The 25,660-nt window shown below is 41.0% G+C and overlaps 1 long non-coding RNA gene across 1 annotated transcript in view; it reads right to left on the bottom strand.

Annotated features, from left to right (window-relative positions):
• Window positions 1-857: 857 nt before the first annotated feature.
• The window catches only part of LOC120757741 (uncharacterized), a 145,698-nt gene continuing 120,895 nt past the window's right edge, over window positions 858-25,660 (bottom strand). The window contains exons 3-6 of the long non-coding RNA XR_005702634.2: window positions 9,504-9,600; window positions 3,505-3,591; window positions 2,273-2,466; window positions 858-1,043 (exon numbers count right to left, since the gene is read on the bottom strand). This is a non-coding gene — a long non-coding RNA (uncharacterized LOC120757741). The remainder of the gene's footprint in view (window positions 1,044-2,272; window positions 2,467-3,504; window positions 3,592-9,503; window positions 9,601-25,660) is intronic.

Below are 25,660 nucleotides of genomic sequence, written 5' to 3'. Positions count from 1 at the left end.
CAAAGCCTAAGGCGGCACTGGCCACAGTTCATTCGCTACTTCAGGTCAGCTTCTGCTTAATGAAGTTCTAGAGAAGTGGTAAATAACTGTATAAAGGCTGCCAGTTACATCTGGGGGACACTGTTTCTGCACTGGAACATCCAGTATGAAAGGAGACAAATCAGAAATATTTGGCAGCACAGCAGCGGTGAGGGACCAGGCAGACCAGGGCAGGAACAGCTTTCTTGCTCCCTGTCTTCAGCGATTTTCCCACCCAAGCTGCCAAAGCTTCTTCAGACTCTCAGGTAGGACTCCTGGTGAAAGAAATTATGAAAGGGCAGAAAGTTTGATTCACTGAGCCGCCACACTGGCAACGCGTTTGCACAACTTCTCCACCCCAAGTCAAGAGGTTTAACCTGTAGGGATAATTGCACCCCTTTGGCAAGGGTGGTACAGAGCACTTGAAAAGGTAATCAAAGCAGGGAAAAAGGGAAAGCAACATCATTTTGGATAATTGGAGCAAAGAGGTAATACATATCTCAGTGTCACAGGGAAGATTGCCCAATGCAATATGCATTTATTCTTATCTCAGAATTGTATTTATCGAAGTAAACCATGCTTAAGTTAAAGGGAAGCACATAAATCTTCTCTTATTGTAATTTTGCAGCTCAAAGCAGCTGCTAATTATATTATAGATCTTCTAGAAGTATGTGTAGTAATTACCAGTTTCAGCCACATTATTAGACTTGCAAATAGAGTTTGCTCTTCGTAAGCACGTCAGGAGCAGAGGGTCAGACCAAAACCAGGGTAAATCAGCACAGGTTCAAGAAACCTAGTGACAAATCCTAACTGTACTGGACTTACCTGATTTGCACTTGATGAAGGCACCACCTTTAGGAAATACATAGGCTTTCTTGCTGAACTCTTTCCTTTTGGTCTGCTCACCCAAGTTAGGAGTTACCTTGGGTTTTCTGCATGACCTCCTCACAGAGATGATCAGGGTCTGCCTTGGTCCCAGTCTCAATGTACTGGAATCAGCAACAGCTCACTGGAGATCTTAAAATCTACCAGAAAGAAAAATTGATGTTACTGTCCTTAGATTAGGAGAAAGTTCAAGGCCTATCCTTGAGAAGCCCTGGGTACTGCCTTCTTGCATGGATGAACAGAAGCACCACTTTTCATCAAATAAATGCACCAAAAGGAAATTTAGTGAAATAACCAAGGTATGGTTATACTACCCACTTTCTTCATATACTACAGCTGAAGCTAAAAAACACTACCAGGCATAAATCCTAAGTATTTTTTTTTTTTCTGTTAGATCAGTAAGGGCACTTTAATATTACAATCTCAAGCACAAATTATTCTGTGAAGACACAAAAATAAAAGTATTTGCTCTGTGAATTATCATTTTCAAAACCTTTTGATAGGTTTTATTGAAAATGTTTAACATGAGTGCAAAGCCACATTATTAATGAAAATAACCACAGTCATTTAAACAATGACATCTTCACATTGTCTTGTAAGCTTCAGTGTCTACCCTTGCAAAGTGCAGAGTTTCTTCCATTATCATTGAGAATAAGAGTTGAAACAAAAGTGGAAAACACTCTCCCATGGCCAGATGGATGGGCAATGTTTATTGGGCAACACCCTCCTTGGGAAAAGAATATAAATAAGAGTTTTAAGATTAATATCCAATTTCCAGGTTTTTACAGTACCTGGCAATCATTCAAATCTAACAGTGAACCAAGGCAAAGATTAAAAAGCTAAAGGCCACGGACCTGTTCAAACTGGTGTAGTGGGTTCAAAGTTTCCTCCCAGATCTTGAGCTATAGTTTCCACATATCACTGAGGTAAAAAAAACTTCGGCAGCCCCACAGATAAGGTCCTATTTACTCTAGATGAACTGAAGAATCATAATGAATCATGCTTTGGACCTTGTTCTTTAGCTGTAATTAATACCTGATTATTTTGGTTACTCACTGAAGAGTGACTTCAGTATAACCCTTCAGAAATGTTAGAGCAAAATGAGCTGGGGGACAAAAAAAATGGATTAAAAAAAAAAAAAAAAGAACTGCTGCTGCTAATGGCGAGAAGAATGGTGGGAAAATACTTGTGTCTCCTTGCCAAAGTGAAAGTGCATTTAAGTGCCTGCAGTCATTGTTATTCCTGTTCTCGCTGAAAACTTGTTGGGAATCCCACAGACTCTGGAGAATGCAGGGGAGAATTCTCACAAACAGGAGTGCAAGAGAAAGCAGAGAGAAGAAAAAAGTGGTAATGCAGAGTCCTTTCTTACCTGTGCTTGGAACCAGCAATCCCCTGGTGGTTACATCATCTTGACACAGGACTGGATTTCATTCTGTTACTGGATGTGATCCAGACCCTTTTGCTCTGACTTTCACCAATAGGAATGTCAGTAGGATTCCTTCTTTCTTTCCAGCCATGTTACAGAAAAGTATTGTGAGGAAGGCAAACCATTTAACTGTTCTCCTTTAAATAAAGCACAGTATAAGTTCCTTTTACCATTCTGAAACTTTGAATACCAAGTCTTAAGAAGTTAGAATCAAATCAGTGTTTATTATGCTCCAGTAGCAGACTGCTACCTATATGACTGCCCATGAAAAACACCAGGTACTGAACACAGCAGAGCAGAATCTAAACACACAAGGAGAACAAGCAGAAGAGGAGACAGAATACTGTCTAAGCCAAATGCAGCTTCTTTTTTAAAAAAATCAGCTTCATTCTCCAATGACAACATATAGACCAACTTTTTCCTTTTCTTAGAGAAGCCAAAAAGCTTTTTCTCAGTCTGCAAAGTATTTGTGTATCACTTGATGTTCTCAGTTCATTAAGTGCTGAAATCCTACTCTGCACATCTACCAAGACCTAGGCTATGACACCTTCTGTCAAACTACATTTCTGTAGCCTACAATCCCCTTCCTATTAAACCAATCTTGCTGATAATAAGGAAGGGAACCCAAAAACTTTCTGTAAGTATGAAATTATCTGATATTTGAAGATGAATATTTGTCCTTTGTATTGAGATTCACAGGGTCTCATCTCTTGTCAAATGACAAACTCTTGACACAGCTGGGCAGGATCAAGTCCTGAAAAACGCGTGTGCCTCAATACATTGACACCAAGGTCACCAAAAAAACAGTTCAAAACAGGAAACATCTCTAACCCCATGGATTATAAAGTTTTCTTATAACTATGACAAATGCTTACTGTAAATTCCAATATAAGGAACCTCCACCAGTAACTAGAGCTGTGAGCTCTTTAAAAACAGGGTGGTGTCACTTGATTCTTGGAATCAAGGACAGGTCTTAAACAGATGTGAGTGAACTGGAGGGTAGAAAAACTGATACATTATCCACTCTTTTAGTCAGGTCTCTTATTTTTTAACAGAAACTCAATAAAAAGTCAGTGTTTATAGTGCAGGGTCCCACTGCAGCACCTCATAAGGAGCAGCTGTTGTCAGCTCACCAGGCTGGCACTTTGCTGTGCATCCCCAAGAGTTTCACTGACCTGTCCTCCCTGGACTGGCTGAGCAGGGCAGGTAAACAGCCACTGCCTTTCCCTGGGAGCAGCTCTTGCTGGCAGCTATTCCCAGTTCTGGAAAACAAATTGCAGACCATTATCAGCTCTTCTGGTAATTGCTGCAGGATGGAAACGCAGAGTGCAATAAATCACAGCATCATTATCCTAAGGCCCAAATGGTCTGGCATATTTTTGCTTAAGATGGTTAATGCAGAAGTAGTGTAGACTGCAATAGCAGATAAAAATATCCTATATTGACTAGCATGCATGGGGGCTTTTTGAACTTGGTCAGGTTATTCACAACATATTTTAAACTAATAAAAATAATATTGTCTTTAGTTACAGCATTGTCTTTTTAACTCTGTGGGAAAAGAAAATCCCTCATTCTTTAAATATGAGAGCCTTGAACTCAGCATGAGGCATTACATCTATTACCAAGGTACCATGGATAACAGCTGTGGGCTAAAGGTTGGTGTATTTTCATTGTTTGTATCCTGTCTTTAAGGCAAATGTCCACTGCTCAACTATAACTCAGTATTTACATGCATACACATAATTTCCAGTAAAGTTTTTCATGCCTGGGCTAAAAGAAGTGACCTAAAGTTCTCCAAAGTCCAATATAACACATAAACTTCTGAACTCAGACTTTAAAAGAAAGGAGCTGTAAAATTGGGCACTTTCAAACAATCATTAGGTCATGGGAATGGGAGAAAAGTGATGGGATTTCCCTTGGGATATTCCAAGAACAAGTACAATCCCTGAGCCAACAGGATCAGGGCATTTCAGGGAGGTGCAAGATAGGGAGGTTGTTCAAAATACATATTTAATGTTCAGCCAAGGAGCAACATTAACGACACTCATGGATTTGCCAATTGCCCAGAGAAAAGTGCAAAGATGGAGGGGAGGGAAAAGAAATAAATAAAACTGGAGAGAAAAAATTATATTTAATAGAATTTTGCTTCTCTCTCCAATTTTAGACCAGCTCATCAAAGCCAAAAGGTAATTCCACTCATTGCTGTATCTTCCATCTTGATCAGATTTCATCCATGAATAAGCAATTGGATTTCTACCAGACAACTGGAAACCTCCCAAAAAGCACAACCCTCTGATGTGTTAGCAACACTGGAATTAGATAAAACATTCATGAGACAGACCCACAGATTTAGTGGATGTGACTTTCATAAACGCTGGTTTTCAGCAAGAGGAGCCTTATAGAAAAAATTTGCCCCGAGTCTATAGTCTCTGCTGAAAATGAGTTTAAATTATCTCAATATCAAATACTTTTTTTTTTTTTTTTTTTTTTTACTTTTTTGATTATGGTATTGCTATTATTTTCATCCAGTTTAAAAAAAAAAAAAAAAGAAGGCTCTGCTGGGTTTGTACTAAACAGGTTAGGATTATTATAATCAAATTTTGATTGAAAAACTATTAATGATCTGTCTAGGGAATATAAAGTAAGATTTTTAAGTTGATAGCATCTTTGTGATGGAAAGCACGTCTTTTTAATTGGGTTCTTGGAGAAAACACTGTAAACCTTGTTCAGTTTCTTTTAATCCATTCTGCCCTGCGTGCATGTACATGGTTGCAAATACTTCATTATGTTCATGACTAGGTTAGGTGCATTACACGGGGAGAAAGCAGAGCACAGAGCAAGACAAGGCAATGTCTTTTCAACCAAGCGCATGAAAGTGCTGCTTGGTGCTGCCATGACCAACTGTAACCTCGAGACAGAGGCCACGGCACCATCAGGGCCAGACACACCTGGGCCAGCGGCTGTGTGAGCTGGGCTGGTCCCTGCACTTCAGCCAGGAGGGGTTTTCCTGACCCTCGTACAGCAACGCACCTCAGGTAGAGGAAGAAACGTCAAGCTGTTTCTTTCCTTGTAATACTCAGAACTTTGCGCATTGAGAACAACCGGTGGCAGCAATCTGCTGAGCAGCTCTGTGCACAGGTAGCTGCTCTGGCATGGAAACAACAAGGCTCCCTTATCTCAGAGGCAGGGCAAAGCCATCCCTATTTAATTGAGAGCTGACAGCTGTTTACATCACCAAGGATTTAGCTGCAGTGTAACTGCTCTTGTGACAAGCCGTGTACCTTTGAACGTTGGACAGTTTACTTCCAAGTCTTGTACGTTGTGACAGCCTCCCTAATCATTCAGAAAATAAATTGTGGAAGCTCCTAAACGGCATTTTCAATCGTGACAGTTTTACTGCCTCCATCTTTACACCAGCTACTCCACAGTGACTGCTGTTTTTGGAGTGGTTGGGGTTTTGATTATATAAGAATAAACAAAACAGGTTGCTGCTAGTACTCCTAACACAATAAGCACTGCCTCTTACACAGACTGAAAAACTACTTAATGTTGTGGAACAGTCAGTAATGGTGGCTCTTACACCTCCATCTGTCTATGTAAATGCAACTTCTGCAGCTGGTGAGCCTAAGATAATATATTCAAATACAGAGTACTTTCCACCACTCTCCTGTTATTTTAGCGTCATCATAATGCTCAAATCAAATGAAACTCAAAGCAGAACAATACGTCATGTCCACTCTGAATTTCAGGTGAAAATACTATAGAGAGAACTTCTTGCATTACAAAACATTTTGCTGATTGCAATTATACCAACAAAATGAAATTCCTATTTACAAGAGTGGATACTGGCAGGGGAAATGCTAAACCAGCTTTGTTAATTCCAACACTGTCAGATATTCCAGTTTGCCAAATATCTGCATTGATTTCTACATCTCCCTTCAGCACTGCAGTCACTTATGGCAGCCAGTCTCACCAATAAGTTTATTGATGAAAAAGAATTCATTGTGACAAAATTCAGCTAAAATCAGCAACTCTGTTAGGCACTGGGGTGTAGAAGATGCAGCATCCCCTCAATCTACTCACATTCTTCAGCCATGCCCTCAATACCATTTTAGGCCAAAATCCAGCAGCACATCACAACCTAATCCTCGTGCTCATTTATTGTGGGAAGGAACCCAGGTGCTGGATGGGGACTTAGATGCCCAAGGCAGGGATCTCCTGCCACATCCCCACTTTGCAGTCCTTGCAGGACCAGCCATCATCTCAGATATGAGGGAGATGAGTGCTGTGTAAGACCTATAACACCCCAGCACTTATCATGGACTTGCAGGAGTTGGGGAGCTGAAAGAAAGGTGAAGAGACTGGGTGAAATCTGTAGCTGCCACCGAGATCCACCTTCCTCCCAGCAGAGGAATACTGCCAAATGTAGATCAAACTTGGCTCTGCCTGGCCAGGACCTGAAAGCCTTTCTGGATAGACGGAGGTTCCAGCTCTCTCTGGGTGACCTGTTCCCAGCTGCACTGCCCTCTGAAATGCAGTCTGGTACAGGAGGAGCTGGAGGGTTTAGTAAAACTCACAGAACCAGGCCTCTTAGACCCAGCCTAACCACATTAATTTAGAACAGTAATCAGCTAATAAAAGATTTCTGACCTCTTGGAGCATAAGGGTCATGGTATCTCATGGACAACAGTGAAGCATTCAGCACTTTATCTCTGCTGCAGGGAATCATTTATCTGCAATGGCACCTCGAGAATGGTGGGTGTTGTCAGGAGGCCAAGGTCCAGCATCAGGGCATGCAACTAACATTAACCACTTCATCCCTCTTCACTGGGCGTATTTTAATTTTTTTTTTTTTTTTTTTTTTTTTTGAGCATGATTATTAGTTTATGACAGGTGCAAACTAGAGAAGAAGCAAACCTAGATCACCTCCTACAGGCCAAGGAGAGAGGAGATGTTTCCTTGTTCCTGTTCCTGAATGTTTCCTTATTATTGTTCAGCACTACTGTTGTTCCTGAGCCTCTGCACTTCACTTTTAATTTCAGGACCTTTAAAGAGCACTTAGTCCATCAGACTTTTCTAGCCATGATGAACTGCAACTATTTATCCTAGCATTAGATCATTATGGGATGATCTTCTAATACGCAGAATTTGGGGGTTAATAGCACTCATAGATGTGTAACACCCAGGACAACTGGGCACTACAGGAAACCAAATAAAAGGGAACTTTTTGCCCACTTTATGCAATCAGAAACTACCTTTGCACATGAACCAAGATCTTTCTTTTTTCATTTCTTGGAAACCTTTTCTACAAAATGGAGTTTATGCAGGCTATTGTAAAACATTGTGGGGGAAAGTGCATATTAAAAGTATAATATATTCTCTTTACTGATCATGATCTGAGAGTTAAAGTGTGTTTGAAACACAGTGTTTTGCAATCCAAGCTATGTGATGAGTGATAAGCTATATAGTCATAATTAACAGTAGCGATAAATAAAATGCATTACATTCTGTACAACTGTATTTGCATTGCAAAAATCCCTATTTAGATTACAATGAACTCTAAATTACAGAGTAAACAAGTTTTGGCTACATCTTGAGGCCCAGCAGGGAGGAAGGTATCGCTTGCCACCCCAGCAGAGGAATGCTGTTTACATCCAACTGGACTGTGCCCAGAGACTTTGCAGCTTGAACACACAAGGGGCTGCAAACAGACCCCTGCAGTCCCTACGCTTAGTGGGGTTCATTGGATGGCTGCAAGGCTCTCTACTCAACACCAGAAACTTTCAGCAGAGTTTAACTTTCCCAAAAGCATTTAGGGCTAAGGGGGTTAGGCTGAAGTTAACCTCCACCTGGGAGCCAGCTTGGTGGGCATTAGGCTGCCAGGTCGCTGAAATGAAACACTGTTGGGTGCTTTCATAAGGAAACAAGTCTGTGATTTCATTTTGGACAAGCTGTAGGTAAGGGACAGCAGGATATTTGCTTTAAACTTTTTCTTCTCTTTCCACATGAGGAAATCACAGCAACATTCCAGGGGCTCGGATACCCTGGATCTCTGTGAATCCCAGCATCAGAGTGTCTATGGTACAGGCTGTGCTCATTGGGTTAGTTGATCCTCTCCTCTTAGAGCAAGAAAAGACAGATGTTCACTCTCTACAGGAGGTCACCTCTGCGTATCTGTCACCATCATAAACTCCTCTGTGCCCTAACTGGTGTTCTTACAAAGTTCCAAATGTATGCTTCCTTTCACTAAATGCACATGCAGGGCAATTAGGAGAGAGGCAGTGTTAGTCTGATGACATCAGGAAGGCAGGAATGTGTCTTTTTTTGACCTGTCAGGGTAAGATCAGGTCTGGAAGTGGCACAGATTGTGAACAGAGACGTTGGAGCCTCGTTGCCACCTCGTTTCACAATGCAAAGAATCTTGATTAGGATCCTCAATTTCTTTTAGACAATTTTTATTCACTTGCCTCCACAAACAATGATATAAAATATTCTCTTCCCTGTGGACTTCACAAGTCATGAGCTGTCAGGAGTCTGATCTGAAGTCACACAGAAAGTGGAGGTGGTGTAAAAGACACCAATCCTCTCCTCAGTCACAAGTTCCTGTGCAAAGCCAGGCCACACCAGACCAGCAATGGAGCAGCTGCAGCAGAGTAAATATTTTTCTGTCTGCAGGCACCCAGATCACCAGAGAGAGCTACAGCACACATCACCCAAAACATTCAAATTCCAGCCCATTCAATACTTAGGAACTTCAGTATTGTTTGAAGAGACTTGATAAAGGAATTTGTTCTCTCCTCATTGTCCAAAATAAATTAGTTAGTCATCCAGATTTACTGCAATTTGCTTTTCTAGAGGAAAGAAAAAGAGGCAGGGGTATCTTCAACGGAGAAGGGATTTTCAGGCAGAGTAGGTAATTTTTCCTGTTTTACTTTTGTGTGTATCATTGATATTAATGCTACCTTTTTGCATTTAACCTTAAATTACAATCAATAAGAAAGAGTAGGAATTTCAAATCTTGTTATAAATCAGCCCATATAATTTAGATGTAGGAGTCTAATTTTGAATGCTTATTTTTCCTGCAAATATTTTCTATAAAAATTGGAGCTGGAATAAAAGCTTGACTGACCAGATATGATTCCTGTTCTCTGGAATGAAGTAGAACACCTCTCACCTGAGTAATCACGGTGTACTTTGTTCTGCATCCTCCCATTTCTTGTTTCACTTGGGATCTGAAGTGCTGAAGAGTCCTGAGCACATGAACGCAACTTCTTTAAGAAACAAAACAAAGGAAAGAAAGAAAACAGGCTTGGTGCATAACCCGAGGTGTATCTACGCAATAAACAGGCACCTGAATCTTCTGGTTCAGGTGACAAGAGAAAAAAGAAAACAACTTGTTAAAACACTACCTGGAGCAGAAGTTTCTAACTCTGTGCCAGGCCTGGTACATGCTTGAGCAACTCTTTTCAATTAAGTCATCATCCCAGTGATGCCTCGTGGGTGGTGCGGCTCCGTGCTGTCCTTGGTGGGAGCGAGACATTCCCCCGCACGCCCTTGCACTATTTATTTATCTCTGCTGTCCTGAGTGCTCATCCAGAGCCCTGCTCTCACCAGCCCAGCTCAGCACCCTCCTGCCAGGCAGCTCCTGAGGAGATGGACACCTCAGGGACACCAACAGCCAAAGAGTGCTGCTGCTCAGCTGCCAAATTTCCCAAATTCAGTCTTCCCAGATCCCCTCGTGAGGCAGGCTTGTGCCACCAGAGATTGTACAAACCAGTAGCTCCCAAGTCCAGAGTGGATCTTCCATGTGTTAGATTCCTAAAGTCTAAGAGAGAATTTCTTAGCGGGTCCTATGCTCCTGGGCTACTGATCCCCCATCTGCTGAAGGCAATGGCAATGTAACAGAAAAACAGACAGCTTTGTCCTGGAAAACCAGGAAGGCTTTCTGGCTGAATTAGCTTTTCCCTGCTGTCTCCAGAAACAAATCTCCCTAAAATATCAGGAACAAATCAATTTTACTGCTTTTCAGTAGAGAGCAAGGAAATTACCTTTTCTGATTTCTACCTTCTCCCAGTGTCACAAACCCATCAGGCCAAAGAATTTGCCATATGTTCAAATTGTAACCTGAAAATAGGTTTATTTTCTGTTTAGTCTAAATCCAAAGCCACAGAATGAAGTTTATGTTCAATGTACCTGAATCTGAAACTTCTCAAAATGTGAAGGGTTTAGGTCTGTACTCGTAGCTTTGTTTTTTGTTCCATTTCTAATGAAAGATAACTTAAAAAGTAAGGATTAACGATTTACGGGGTAGTAATCTATAAAAAGCTCTGCATCCAAGGTATTAGAAAGCAATATAAATTCTTTTGTGGAAATGTAAACGGTATTTAAATGTAAGTAGGTATTATACCCAGTTGGTTAGATGGGGACAAGTGAGACTCTCTGACTGGCTTTCCTGGGAATCAGATAGGTCCCTAAATCATTAACTTAGTGTTAAATCATCTTACAGATATAAATAAATTGAGAGACTTATTCGGGGATGTCTTGCAGAATTTAAGTAGTGTCTAGATGAATGACTCATAAGATCAAAGTCAAGGGAAGACACCCATTTAATTAGGGAGGAGAGTCTTGAGCAAATCTCAAAGACACCTTTGCCAAGCACAAAACCTTCCCTGTGTGCTCTTCAGCTTCACCTGACTCTCCTGGAACAAAGTCTCCCTAAACTACCTGACAAAAAATGGAATTAGACTGAAAAGCAGCTAATCTAGGAATCCTCCCACAGATTCCAGAACACTGCAATCACCAATAAATATTCACAGGTTTTTCCACAGTGCAAATTATCCAACAGGACAGGTTTGCAATCAGAATCCAGCCTTATGCAAGTCAGCCTTTAAATTCCACAACTTTGCTAGCCCTGCCCTTCAGCTGGACAAGTGGCCCAGGCCGGAGCAGAGGACCCTGAGGTAATTGCACGGTTCTCTTGTATCAGACATGATCTCTGTCCTGCACAGGGCGTTTGCTCATGACATAACCTGTCATGCTATTAAGGAACAATTCATTCATCCTTGATGGCTTGTTCAGAGCTAACCAGAAACCACAACTTTTTTTTTTTTTTTTTTTTTTTTCCTGACAGTCAATGCATTTCAGCTGACACCTGAGGCTGGACAGTTGGACCACTTTTCTGAAATTAAAAAGAAAATTTTGTATTCTTTAAGTCAACACACAAAAACCTTCCCTTTGTATTATTGTGTTTTGCATGAATTAGGAAGCCTGGTAAGTCAGTAAGGAAAAACTATTATTTGTTCTATGAACCAATGTTTCCTCTGTCAGTTACAAATTTGGTAGGTGTGTCTCCATTATGGAGTGGAAAAACCACAGTTCCATAGACTTTAGAGCAAATCTCGTTTTTTATCCTAGCTGACTTTATTTCAGATATTTATAATTGCATTTCACAGTCTCTGGTACTGTTTGATTAATTATCATGACAATTGAAAACTGAATGTACTCATTTCTCCAGTTACATTTACACTGCTCATTTTCCTCACTCCTCAATTCCACCCAAGACCTTCTTTTCCTAACCATTCACCTTGCATCCATGCTGGACTGTCCTCAGGTTTCTTCTGGATCAGAACAACCATACTGTGCTAAATCTTTGCATTGGTTTAGTTCTTTGATTTCCCCAGAATACAGAAGAGACAAGAGCACAGCCACTATAATGTGCTGCTTGTAATTTTCAGTGAATATCACAAAATTCTTCTGAGAATCTGTTGCAAAAAGTAAAGTTCAAAAATTAACTACAACTTGTCAAAATCTAGTGCATAAAGTGACTTTCTTCCTTGGATCTGGGTGCTTGCAGCACTTTGGAATCTATTAATTTGACAGGAAGATAACATTAATGTAAACTCAACTGTTACTTTCCTAAAATCCAATTAATCTTGTCAAGCAATATACAAAGTTTCATTTCCCTTAAGCTGCAGAAACTAAATAAGGCAAGAAGGCCAATATGGCCAAACTTCCAAGCCCTTTTCCATGCAGCACTCAGCTCAAAAACTCTCTCTCAATAATAAAGAAATGTGTGGTAAACAAGAGCAGCACTGAGAACTAACCTGAGAAACGTCATCCATCACAAGACTGCTGTACATCTCTCCTGCACCCTCATGTATTCAAACTGGCTCATGTTTTCTTTCATTCAGGAAATGTGCAAGTTAGTCACATCTAAAAATGGACAATTGGGAAAATCTGTCACCCTAGCTTTTTCCTTAAAAAATCACATTTATTGTCATCTCCTCACATTCTTTACTAGAAAAGCTGCTCTGGATTTTCTAGAAAAGTCATGATCTGAATGAGGGAACTTCCAACAAAATTATGGTGCACTGTCAACTGTCTGGACTGAGCACATTTTGCTGAGGGACCACCATTACCAAGACGACTGTGTGTAAGACAGTGTAATGAAGACAACTGAGACAGGAATTGTAAATAGCCTGTGCCAAGATTGGACAAGTCTTGTGTCTGTGATCTCTTCCAAACACATTTTCAGTTCTCATCTCTCTTCAAGTGTAAAATATGAAGAAATAAAGATGAGTAAGAGCAGCAGAACAAGAGACAGGCATTTCAGAGAATATAGGGAACAACAAAGGAGTGCAAGTAAAACAGCATCTTGAAAAAAAAGACATATCAATAAAAGTAATTACATCTTTTCCTTTATTTTTCTGTACTTATCTGGTATGATCCTGTGCTTTTCTATGCTTTGTTCAAAACAAAGGTTTGATTACCCTGATCATTCACCTTTCTCTTACAGCTTTCTCCCAATTTTTTAACTAAAATCAAGAAGATAGATACAGCATATCTAAAATCAGACATACAAAATGGGATTGCTGCATTGTACTCAGAAGCTCAGCATCATACACAAAAAACCAAAGAAAAAGTAGTTATCTGTTACCCTAATTTGAGGTGTGCAATTAGCAAAGCTGGAATGCAAACACTGTCTCTCCCCAAGTCACTGTGGGTGTATAGATGGATGACATATCTAATAAGAAGCTGAGCATCCAGCCACTAAGATGCTCCTATAAGCTGTAGCACAATCCTCTTAAGGATTTAGGGAAATCAGAGGCTCAGCTTTGCCATCTGTGGCTTAATAAATATTTTCTTCGGAGGCTTTGCGCCTTGTTTTAGCAACCAAGAAAATAGTCATACAGTAATTTCTGAGACATGGCATTACCATGAGCTCATTTTTGTCTTTCCTCAACAGTCCCTTTTTGCAAGTGGATGACCTGTGGTAGCTGTGCTGAATGAAGGAGGTGAAACACAGCTTTTGGGCTTCATTGCATGACCGGCAAGGCTCTGCTTGGTCATGGCACTCTGAATCCCTGTCTTTGGGAAAGAAGAATTAAAAGATTGGCATAAAAGCAATATCACCAGGTCCATTTGAATGTCCAATGGACTTGCAAATCAGCAGGGTCTCACAGCAAAGCAAGGAGGTCTCTGAGGAGCAATTCCCATGCTGACCTCTCACGTCCTCAGTTCTGAGGAAAATGATATATTAGAGATGATTGTGTGAAAATTTTGGTGTAGCACAGAATCAACAAGGCTGGAAAAGACCTTCAAGATCATCAATTCAGCACCACAGTAATCATCCCTAAATCACAACCCCAAGTGCCATATCCAGACACCTCTTGAACACTTCCATAGATGGCAACTCCAACAGCTCACTTATTCCAATGCCTAACTGCTCTTTCAGTTTTGGGGTTTTTTTAGCATCTAAACTGAACCTCCTCTGGTCCAAATTAAGGCCATTTCTTTTTCATGCTTTCATCTGAGACACGGCAGAAAAGAATGAGCCCCATCTCACTACAACCTCCTTTCAAGTAGCAATAACAGCAGTGAGGTCTTCCCTGACTGCCCAACTGGGCAATGACTCAAAGGACCCAAAATAATTCCTTCCAGATACACTATTCCAACAGATACAATTTTTTTTTCCAGTGCTGCTTAAGCAGCATCAGCAGATATAGGGTAATTCTGCAGTTTTGTAGCACAGTCAGTGATGGACCCTTATCTGAGGCTACCTCCACAAAGGAATTCAAATTCCGTCCCCTCGAACTTCACTACCCATATTCCCAAGCTCTGAAGCTTCAGAAGTATCCAAATCTGGCTTAAAATAAAGGAAAACAGAAGAATTTGGTCCGCTTTTCCAAGAGAAAGAAAACCCAAGGACATAAACATGAATAGCATTTCCCCCTCTAGAAATTTAGACAAAGATTTAGATGAAGAGGGCTTGCATAGGCCAAAGGATGTGAGCATGAAAGGTGCTGGTATTTAAATGGATGTGAGAAGATTTCCTAGGGAACTCAAGAAAAAATCAGTAGTTTCCAAAGTTTTCAGAAAAACCTGGAGAAGAGAGAGAGAGCAATATAAAAGTAAATATGCAATAACAAGTGGGAAAAAATACATTATTGTATTGGCCCAGTGTTAAGAGCAAAAGACTAAGCCAGAAGACCTGATCTCCTGTTGACTTTGTACAATGTCCTTGGTGCATGATGTTGGTGAAGTTGCTGTCTCTCTCTGAGGCACAGATCCCCCTCACATGTGTGTTTCAGATGTCATCGAGGTGAAAGCTCTCTCTTCTTACTCATATTTCATATTTTGAGGGGTTTCAATTTCTGCTGCGGCCTGAAGCTGTTAAGTTATAATATAAAGGCAAAACTGAATGGAAACTATAAAATATTGTTGGTTGGTTTGGTTTGATTCTTCAACAGATTCAAAAGTGATAGTCCTCACAACTGCTGTTTTCAGAGACAGGTCCAGGGCTTGTGCATATCATAAATTTTTGTATTTTCATATAACGTATTTTCATCAGAGCACTCTTTTAACTTGAAAACACATTGTGGAGGGAGTTTCAACGTACTGCTCTTAGCACATACAAATCTTAAAATCCGTATCTGCAATATTTCAAGTGTTTTGTGGCTAGAACTACACAGGAATAAAGTGCTGCCTGTAGAATATTTTAGAAGTCTTTCTTTCCTGAAAAGCCATGTCATCGATTCCCTTGTACTACCATACATCAAAGAGGGGGGGAAAGGAACAATAAATGAAATTCCTCTGAACAACTTGTTCTAGGAGATCTGTCTTTGTCAAACAAACGCACCCCAGTCTATAATTGTCAATTTTAAGGAATGACTGAGAGATGCCACTTATTTAAATTGAAACAAGTACTTTGCTCTGGAAAGCAGACCACTAGTAGGGACAGATTTGCAAATCAGCTGCCAAACCAATGCATGCAAAAGACAACAGCCTTTCCACTTCACATATCCGAATGGACAACTCTGACAGTTTCTATGTGCAGTTATGCGAACTGCACACGTAATCATGGCAATTGCACGCAGAAATTGGATGCAAAGTACACAGTTAATTTGGTTTTTAAAAGAGGGAGTAACCTTGCAACACTATACACAGAGGAATCAAGCAGTAATTACAACGTGCTCTTCAAACCTCTTAGAGCAAAGCCCAGGGTTTCCATGCAGTTTTGCTAAGATATTTTCCAGCTGTCAATGTGCCTGCACACTGATACAGAGATACTTCCTTTTTTTAATTTTTATCACCAGGACAGATGGATGGATTTCAATTGCTTGACAGAATGCTTGTATGATATTTCTTAACGAAGGGTATCAGCAACAGCTCGTATTGCTGGTCTAAGGAGTGCAGATCTGTAGCACAGCTCCCACCAGATCCATAAATGCATTAGAGGACACAGCAAAGAGTCAATGGAGTCAGAGCAGTTTGTTAGGAAGGCCTCAGCTGAGACTGGGCATTTTGCCTGGGATGGCAAATTGAGGATTAAGGGCTCTACAGGACATGTGAACTCCACTCAAACGCAAACACAAGCATGATTAAAATTTAGCAAACCATGATGTTCGAGCCCTTGGGCAAAATCCAGTAGACACAGCTGTATTTATAGCCTGATACAAAGGAGAACTGTTAGACCTAACAGCAGTTCAGAAACTCAAAGAACAGAGAGGAGCTTGAGACCTCTCTGTGCTCCGAGTCTTGATCTAAGGTGGCACATCCTTCTCTCAAAACTACTCCCTTCAACAGCTTTGACCTTACAGTTACTGTATGGGACCCTTTTTCCTATGGATCAATGCATTAGCAATTATAATTAGACCTACTGGAGGAAACAGCATCATTCTTTCAAAGACCAGGTGCCTACACCTCTATTTAGGTCATTTTGAGATGTTGGCTGAGGCTGCACTTCAAGGTCTGTGCTGATAATGAGAGCAAAAGAAATTTGGAAAAAATAAGAAAGATTAATGCAAAGAAAGGCATTCTCTGGGATGGCTGCAGAGAATGACATGCAATGAAACACTCCACCAGTAGTAGAGGCACTGAAATAAGTGGAAATCTGAAGTGTCTCCCAAGAAAATCAGAACTGCTGCTGCTGGTTTTCTGCAGCAGGAAGCCTGTAACTTCAGTCTCTGGGGGGAAACAAAAACAATGGAGACACTCTGGTTATGAAACCTTCCCCTTATTTTCTCCATTTGAATCAACTTTATTGCTCTAAGTGAAAGCAAGAAACACATTTGGGGACAGTCATGGGCAGTACCTTTGCAACAGCAGATTAAGAGCTAGCTCTACCCTAAAGAAAACCATTTTCAGAATAGTCACCTTGTTCTTATCTGATGGGAATGCAGCAACCTCAGCGCTGCTTGTACAAAGAACCAAAGATCTCTTGGTACCACCCTTCAGATACGCTTGCACGTCATCTTGCTGCTACAGTGGTGCAGAGCCATGCTGTTCTCGGGTCATGTGGCTTCACTTCTAAAGAGGAAAAGTGCTTTGGGGCTGGCCAAAAAGGATACCAACATCCCTTTTTCGAAAATTTGAAATCCCATTGAAATCTGGCATTTGAAATCCAGTTGAGCAGCATGGGCTGGATAGGAACTTGTCTGATCTCTGTTTCATCTCGACACAGCATCCCTTGATAAACTCAACACTTAAGCAGTCAGCTGTCCTGAGAAATTAAGTATTTTGGGAAGAAATACATGAAGTAATTCATGCCCTCCAAATAAACAAGAAAGTCTCTACATTAAACCCTAGTCCATTCTCTTACTCCCTTTTACACCTGTTCCTCCTAAATCTGAGATTTGACTGAGAACAAGTGCTTGGCAGGCTTGTGCTCTGAAGAGTAAATGACCACAAGACAACTGGGAAAAACCTTTGCCACACTAAGTAACACATCTGCCTTGCATGTTCTCTCCACAAAGCAATCCTGGTGCTTCTCTTTGCCCTCTGACTGGGGAATGACATTAGGAAAAGGACTGTTATTCTGATGTGGATACGAACACTCTTCAGCATATCAGCACACTGCAGGGCCTGAGCACAACTGCAGGTAGAGAGCAGAGTGAAAGAGTCACCCTGGCAGCATCTCTGCCTCCTGCTGAGTCTCAGACAGGAGCAGACATTCACCTATGCTGGAGTGGCACTGGAAGGCAGCTTTTTCCCCGAGATAGAGAGCTGAGAAACACTGGATTACATGGTTGTCATCACTGCTTATTGGCTTTTGTTCTTTTCACATCGCCAGGCAGCAGCGAGAGGGGTGCAACAGCGCTGTGCTTGGATGGCTGAGGAGAGGCTCACTCATTGTTTGTTATTGCAGAAAGGCATTAAAAATAGCAAAAAATATAAACAAACAAACAAAAAAAAATGGGGGGGGGAGTAAAAGAAAGAGGTAGAGCAGCTTTCCTCTTGGAGCACCAGAAGCCAGGTGCATAGCTACTGACAATGGTGACAAACAAATACTGGAAATATTTTGCACTTCAGCAAAGTAATAATATTCAGGAATAGATTCAAATTACTGGTACCACCTACAATTCTCTTGGAACGGGTGCAGTGTTCACAGAATAAGACCACCTTCTACACCAGTAAAAATATGCAAAAGTATCAGTAGCAAAGGCCGTGTTCTTGCATTCCTGTTTACATAGATTAGCACATGTGCCAGTAGGAGCTTTAATTCTTGTAATGAGGTTTTTCACAGGGTAAGGAAAATCCAAACAAAAATACGATTGGCAAAATCTACCCTGCATATACTATAAAAATACCTATGATATTTGATTATGTGGCATTAACTAACTAAGGCTTATGTTGGAATTATTCTCCACTTGAGGCAGTGAAAATCTCAGGCTAAAGACTTCACACAAAAACAGAGGGCTGTGTAATTTTTCAATAATATACAGCATTCTGTATACTGCAAATACATTGGGTATTCTAAAGCAGAGCACATTGTATTGCTGGCAAAAACAGAGATTCTGAGCAAACAACAGTAATGAAACTATACCAAGTAATAAGAGCTAAAGTAAACAGTCAGAACCCAAATGGAAAAAAGAAAAGATAAAGTAAGGTTTATACCTTTATCAAACAGTAACTGGGAACTCATGCCTCTTCCACCTGACACTTTTACCAAAACACCTTCCTGCGCCAGCACATTTCATGCTTAGGGGAGGTTTTATTTGTATTTGGAAGCAGCCTTGGGGAGTGAGAGGTTGATTCAACCATACAGAGAGGTCTGGGGAGCACTAAGTGCAGAGTTTGTGCTTTTATCTCTCATGGAAGCCCTCCTTGATGTGGGGACTCTGTTACACAGTGTGGTCAGTGTAAAATCTGGCTCAGTTACAGGTGAGATATTTTCTTATCTGCACATGGGCTCCCAGACCACCAGCTCAATTCTCCAATCTTGTGGATTGCCCTAAAGCCCCACTGTGGAATCAAGGATGGCTCTCAGCAGTCCTCACCTTTCTAGAAGGGTGACACGTTACTCTAATACACATAATTCTAACTGCATCTTGTGCACAAGCACTTCATCATGCAACATTCATAGGGTCTCATTTGCATTTGTTTCTTATTTCATTGCACTCATCTGTGTGCTGTTTTTAAAATACTTCTTAAAAGATTCAGAGGCTGACTTCTGTGTAAGAGATACAGAGCCAAAGAGACTCCCTGTCCAGTTTCAGTGAGAAATAGAAAGCCACACTTCAAGCATTTCCCTTAAAAATACAAGCAAACAAACAAACAAAAAAAAACAACCCACACAATTGCAAGTTAAAATATATCATGACAGACAAGGCAGCTGGTGCACAGTCCTAGTTCTACCCACTTCAGGAGAGCAGCAACACTGGGACCAGGTGAGCCACTGTCCCCACTCTGTTGCAACCTCTTTTACAGAACCTTGCAACAGCTGATGTTTTTTAAGGTATTCCTTAAATCAAGAGACTGCCCAAGAACCCAAGCTTAAGTGATTTTTGTGTTGTCTTTTACTTAAATTGGAATTTCTAGTCCACATGGTTGTAAAGAAAATCTGGAAAATGTTAGGGGAATACTATTATGTGAAAAGAGCCAATTTTTTTTTTTTTTTAAATCTCAATATATTATTATTCATTATATTGCTGTTCCATGCTTTTTATTGGTTAGAGGTAAGCAAACATTAAATACAAATAGAACAAATAATAAAGAAATCTTTTAAAACATGTTCCTAAAGCTCTTTGAAACTTTAACATAACACAGTGTGCTGAAGATGGCAAAGAATGGCCTCAGTGAGAACCAGAGGAAATTTCAATAGAATTAGCAAGGCTGGAAAGGAGGCAAGGGTGGAGCAATACGATCTCTCCTTCTTTTAAGAATGATTCCATCTTCAGATGGCTCTGCCTGTGAGCTCTCCAGCAAAGAAATGCTTTTAAGAGTCAAAGCTCCCTGGGCAGTGATTGCATTTTTTTTCCTTTTTTTGTTTTGTTTTTACCTGCCCCTCACTGACTGAACAGAAACCTGTGCAGTGGAGTACTCTTCAAGGCTTGGGGATCAAAGCGTTAAATACAATTAAAATAGAATATTAAATTTGCTACTAGGAGCACACTTAAAACACATTGTAAGAGATTGAAGGATAAACTTGCTCTTTCCCCTGGCTGATATATTTTTCACTCACAACACTAAGTTAAATTGGTTGCAAACAGTGCTCCTTTCTCCTCTAAAAATACACAGAGCATAATAAAAAAATGTAACTTGCAATCAGCCCCCTTGATGTTTTTAAGGTGGTAGCAGGAACTGATACTGCCCAGAGCAGCAATGAGTTTGAGTCCCACACATGGTAAGAGAAACTGAAACAAGGGATGCATGGAAAATCCATTAGCAAAAACCTATGTGGAAACAAAACATTTTGGTTTTTGACAGATCTCCAGAGGTCCAAGCACAGCACGTTAATGTTTATGATAGAAGTCAGTCAGTCTCCAAGCTTTCGTTATTTTGTTTTGGTAATAGAATACGAGATGTTAGAATAATTACTGGAATTTTTACTGAGTAACTCTTCTTAGGAGCTTCTCTCAAGCGTAGCTGGTTTTAATTTGTGGAATGAGGGTGGGCATTGCTTCACATTTATAATGCTCTAATTGAGAGCATTTCCCTAACAGAGAACAATAACATGACATTTATTTCTTAGAAGTTTTTAAACTGGATATTTTGATTTTCGTTGGCAAATTTCTGGAGTGGTTGGTTTTGGTTGGTTTTTTTTTTGTTTGTTTGTTTGGGTTTTTTTTCTTTCTTTCTAAGTCCTCTGCTTTTCCAGTGTGACTAAATCCAAAATGTTTGTACCATTAAGATGACAGATGACACGGCCCAAAGGCAAACACACTGGATCATCTGTCAGGTGCTTGGCTCTGCTGTGGTTTACTGAGTGCTTTGCCAGCAAGTCTTAGCACCTTTGTGTGCTTCTGTTTCCTTACCTGTAAAATTGAGATAATGACACATACCCTCTTTGTTATAAGCTTTGGCATCTCTTCTTTATAAAAGTGCTACGCAGTGCTAAAATACAAATATAAATGCTTAGATAACCCTATCTCACTACATGTGAAGGACACTTGGTTGGTGAAGGCATAGTAACCTTTGTCTCAAGGGATCTGGGGTTGGTTTTAGTTTCTAGTCTCTATTCATTTCTTTTTACCTTCCAGAATTGTCTCAAACATCTGCTGAATTGGCACAATGCGAATGGCGAGATTCCACCTCACCCTAATTTTTGTCCTGATGCAAAACTGTCAATGTCTGGTGTTTTCAAAGACAACAATTTTTTTTTCTGAGTGCCAGGAATAATCTCCTGCTCTTTGATTCAATCTGTAAGCCCACAGGGTTATGTATTTATTTACTTATTTATTTTGATGTCTCCAAAACAGCAAAGCACGTTGCTCTACCAGACTGCATGCTATAAAACAGTGGAAGCAAATAAACTGCAATTGTTAATGTTAATTGGTCTTACTTTACCATGTCATTTCCAATTTTTTTCAAAATGGAGATTAAAAAGGGCTGGAGAAAAAGCTGTGATTTTGTCATAAGCAATCCAGTTAGCAGAGTGAACTGAAGGGATTTGATTGTTCAAGCTCTGCACAACCAACGAACCGCACAAATTCACATTAATCTGTCTGTCCACACCCCCTCAGCCTTGTCTGCACAGACTGAGGCTCCACACAGCAGCGATGGTGGAGGCCCCTGAGTGTGCAGAGCCACGTGCAGAAGGGACACACTGCCCTGCGCACTCGGTACCACTCACCCCTGGCACAAACCTCTGAAGGTGCAGGTGCTCAAATGTCCATAAGCACATAACCCAGCCAGGCCCCAGGTGACCCGTTCAGGCCAAACAGTGAGAACAATTTTGACTTTTCATCCGTGGTTGATGCGAGGTTTGGAAAAACTTCCAATGTGGAAAACTTCCAATAATAAAACCCAGGAAATGCAGTATCTTGCAAATTTGAGAAGCTCCTATGTCCTAAAAAACAGCTCAACTCACCTACCCTCCTGGACCAAGGGAGATCTGCATCCCCACAGCACTCACTGAGTGTGGTACCCGAACTGGATTTAAAAGACCCAAAGGAGAATGTTCCAGCCTAAATGAGCTCATTCATTCAGGATGTTTTCATCAATATCCTGCCTCAATTTTCCAGTTGATAGTTTCATCGGTATTATTCTTAGCAATCCCCCAATAAAACCCTGTATTGTCTTTTTTCTAACACCATGGTGTTTATGCCTCTCACATTCCTACTCACAGTCGTATCCTCACACCCTCAGTTTCAGCAGTTCCCAGAAACTGAGCCACTGTCACTTGGGTGCACATAAACACATCCACACACGGACACGTAAACTTGGAGATTTTCTCTGAATTCTCACCCAGCCTCATCTGAGGCTCCCAGTCTTGAGAGAGGTCAACATTCTGACTAAAAATTCCTGTCTCCTGCCCATCCTATTTGGGACGTTCTTGTTACCGTGTCATTGTACCACAAATTTTTATTTCATTTTCTGTCATTTATCACCTCGGGTCAGTAATTCTTCTCAATTTCTCCCTCACAATGAGGTTTTCCTCATGTATTGGCTTCACATTTTCCATATTGCACATCAGTGGACTGTTTCCTGTCCATGTGCCCATCCTCTGTAGCTCTTTTTGGACACACCTGGCCAGCTCCACCGTCCTCTCCATCTCCCAAGTGACTGCCATCTAAAGATATTGTTAGCACAGCCTGCTTTTGGGTCATTACCAGTAGCTGAGAATCAACATAAATCCCATCTTGCTGCCAACCTCTGCTAAACACCTCCCCAGAACACCACATGTTGCTGTTAATAATTATCCTTCAACCAGTTTGCAGTCCTTGCAACACAATGTTTATACCCTAACCAATGTGTAAACTTGTTTTGCAAGCAAGAATGTCATGAGAAACCACATCAAACGCGTTACTAAAATCATCAGTAAATCCAGCAAATTGACTTTTATCCACTGATTTTGCAATTGTTTTCTAAAAGAACTTTGGAAAATCTATTTTCTATTCTTATTTTTGCTACTAAGGCTCATTTTTTCCTACTTCTGTAAAAAAATTTCCATAGTTGTTCCCTTTTTCCATTCCTACATTCCTGCTGAGATATTCTCAAGGCCTTTCATTAATTGCTCAGGAAGACAATATTTGCCATATTTTACCCTGCATCATGAAAGCTGGTGATAAAGCTGATGTTGCAGCTGTGGAGCAGATGTGGGCCCTGAACACTGAGATTTTTTCTTCCCTCTGTGTAACAGAACTCCAGATTTTTAGGGAAATATACATGCCAACAGTTACTAAGGTGTATCACCTGAAAAGCCTAAATATTTGTCTTTTTGGAAGAATAGGATTTATCTATAATACCTCAGCGAGCTCAGAACAGGACACCACCTTCCCTAGACTTGTATAAGACTTCTGGCACAGACAAAAGTCAGATATTACAAGGGCACCCTGAGTTTTCTAGGTAGCAGGCTCCGCAATAATACTGGCAGGAGACTGAATTATTCACAGCTGGAACTCTTTTGGCCCCATATGCAGATCAGGAGGCTGAAATATCCCCAAATGACAATGTGACTGCAGAAGCAGAACAATCACAGACTGCCCGCTCATAGCATTCAAGGCCTTGCATTTTGTCCTATTTGATGTAAAACGAAAACTTGTGAGTACAGGAGAAGAAATCAGATCTGGCAATAGGCAAAAAAAAAAAAAAAAAAAAAAAAAGATAATACACTTCGTTAGAGGAGATTCAAGCTCCCAAACCCACTAACAGCGAAATTTACTGCACCTTTGAAATATACATAATTCTGTCTAGAAATCAAGTGCAGGGAAATGGAAAAAGAATATGCACAGACGGCACAATCATATGGCCAACATATGGAAATAAAACAGAATAGCTACTGCTTTTTAAGCTCCACAAGAGCAATGAATTGAAGATGAGTGAGAGACCCCTTTCTCACCCTATTTATTTCACCAAATACCTAAAGCTTCCCCAACTCTCATGGCACACATAGCACTCTCCCTGTTCCTCAGATATCTGCCACTTTTAACTCCTCAGAAGTCTCAGACTGTTCCAGAAGTATTCTAACTATTTTCCCGAGCAAAATCACACAAAGATATAGCAGATGAAAGGCAACAGAAGTATTGGCATGCAGTTTTCTAAAAACATCCCCACAACAACCTCGCCATCAGCACTGAGCCCATCCTTAGAGCTAGATGGAAAGAGCAGCATGTGAGCATCACTGTGCTCACACACACCCAACGTGTTTATTAACCACACACAAGTAAAAGCCTGTTAAAATCGCAACATATCTGAAGCCCGGGTGAAATGTTTTAATTAAAGGAAACATATTTTCCTCATTAATACGGTGTAAGATATATCAACAACCATGACATACTCCCATGGCATGTTATTTTCTTCTCTGTGTGCGAACATCTGTACATTTCCCCAGAAGCTGAATTTGACACATGTGATGCAGGAACAGAAATGTCTTTTCTGTGGAAGTCTAAAGCAAACAGATGTGTCAAGCATCTGCCAACAAGTTATGAGGAAGTTACTCCCGCTCCGGGACATAACCATCTATGCTCTTCTCCTTAGAGGAAAGTCTGGGTTTTGTGGAAAAGACAATTCCATACTACGAGTTGGGGATGGAAGGGACCTTTGGAGACAGTCCAGTCCCTCTGTTCAAGCAGGGTCAGTTACAGCAGGTTGCTCTGGAGTGTGTCCAGTGTTGTTCTGAGACCCTCCAATGATGGAGACCCCATGCACACCCTGGGGTAACTCGTTACAGTTTTTTATCACCCTCATATTGGAAAAAACACCTCGTATTTAAACTGCATTTCCTGTATTGCAACTTGTGCAGCACTGAGAAGAGTGGCTCTGCCTCCTTTACTCTCCATCATCTGATATTGATACAAGCTGGCAAAATATGCCTTCAGCTTTCTTTTCTGCAGCTGGGACAGCCTCAGCTCTCTTTCCCTCTCCCTGTGTGTTAGATTCTTGTGCCTCTTAACCATGTCTGTGGCCTTTCCCTGGACGGGCTGCAGTACCAACAAGCCTTCCCTGTACTGGGAGCCCAAGTCTGGACACAGATCCTGGATGTGCCTCACCAGCAGTGAGCAGAGGGAAGAATCCCCTCTCAGCCTGATGGCCATGCTCCTCCTCACACAGCCCAGGACGCTGCTGGCCTTTGCTGCAGAGGCACAGAGCTTGTCACCCACCCACAGCCCCGTGTCCTTCTGTGAGACCTCCGTCTTTTGGGTAGCTCTGGCTTACAGGGACATTGTTTCCACATCTGCATACCTAAACTCAGGCACATAAATCCACATTGGGCATCAAAATAAAAGCAGGCTTCTATTCCGAGGCACTGCACACCTACAGCTCCCAATGGAGAAAAGTGGAAGTGTTATGATTAAAGCCCTATTTCATGTTTCCAGGTTGCCTGCAGCAAAGCCTTCATCATCAAATTGTGTATAAACGGAGCCTCTGTAAGATGCTACACTTCAACTA

The sequence above is a fragment of the Hirundo rustica genome, chromosome 11 (genome assembly GCF_015227805.2).
Source record: "Hirundo rustica isolate bHirRus1 chromosome 11, bHirRus1.pri.v3, whole genome shotgun sequence".
NCBI lineage: Eukaryota > Metazoa > Chordata > Aves > Passeriformes > Hirundinidae > Hirundo > Hirundo rustica.
Note: the sequence above shows the minus strand (reverse complement) of the source record. Positions and strands in the feature narration are given on the sequence as shown.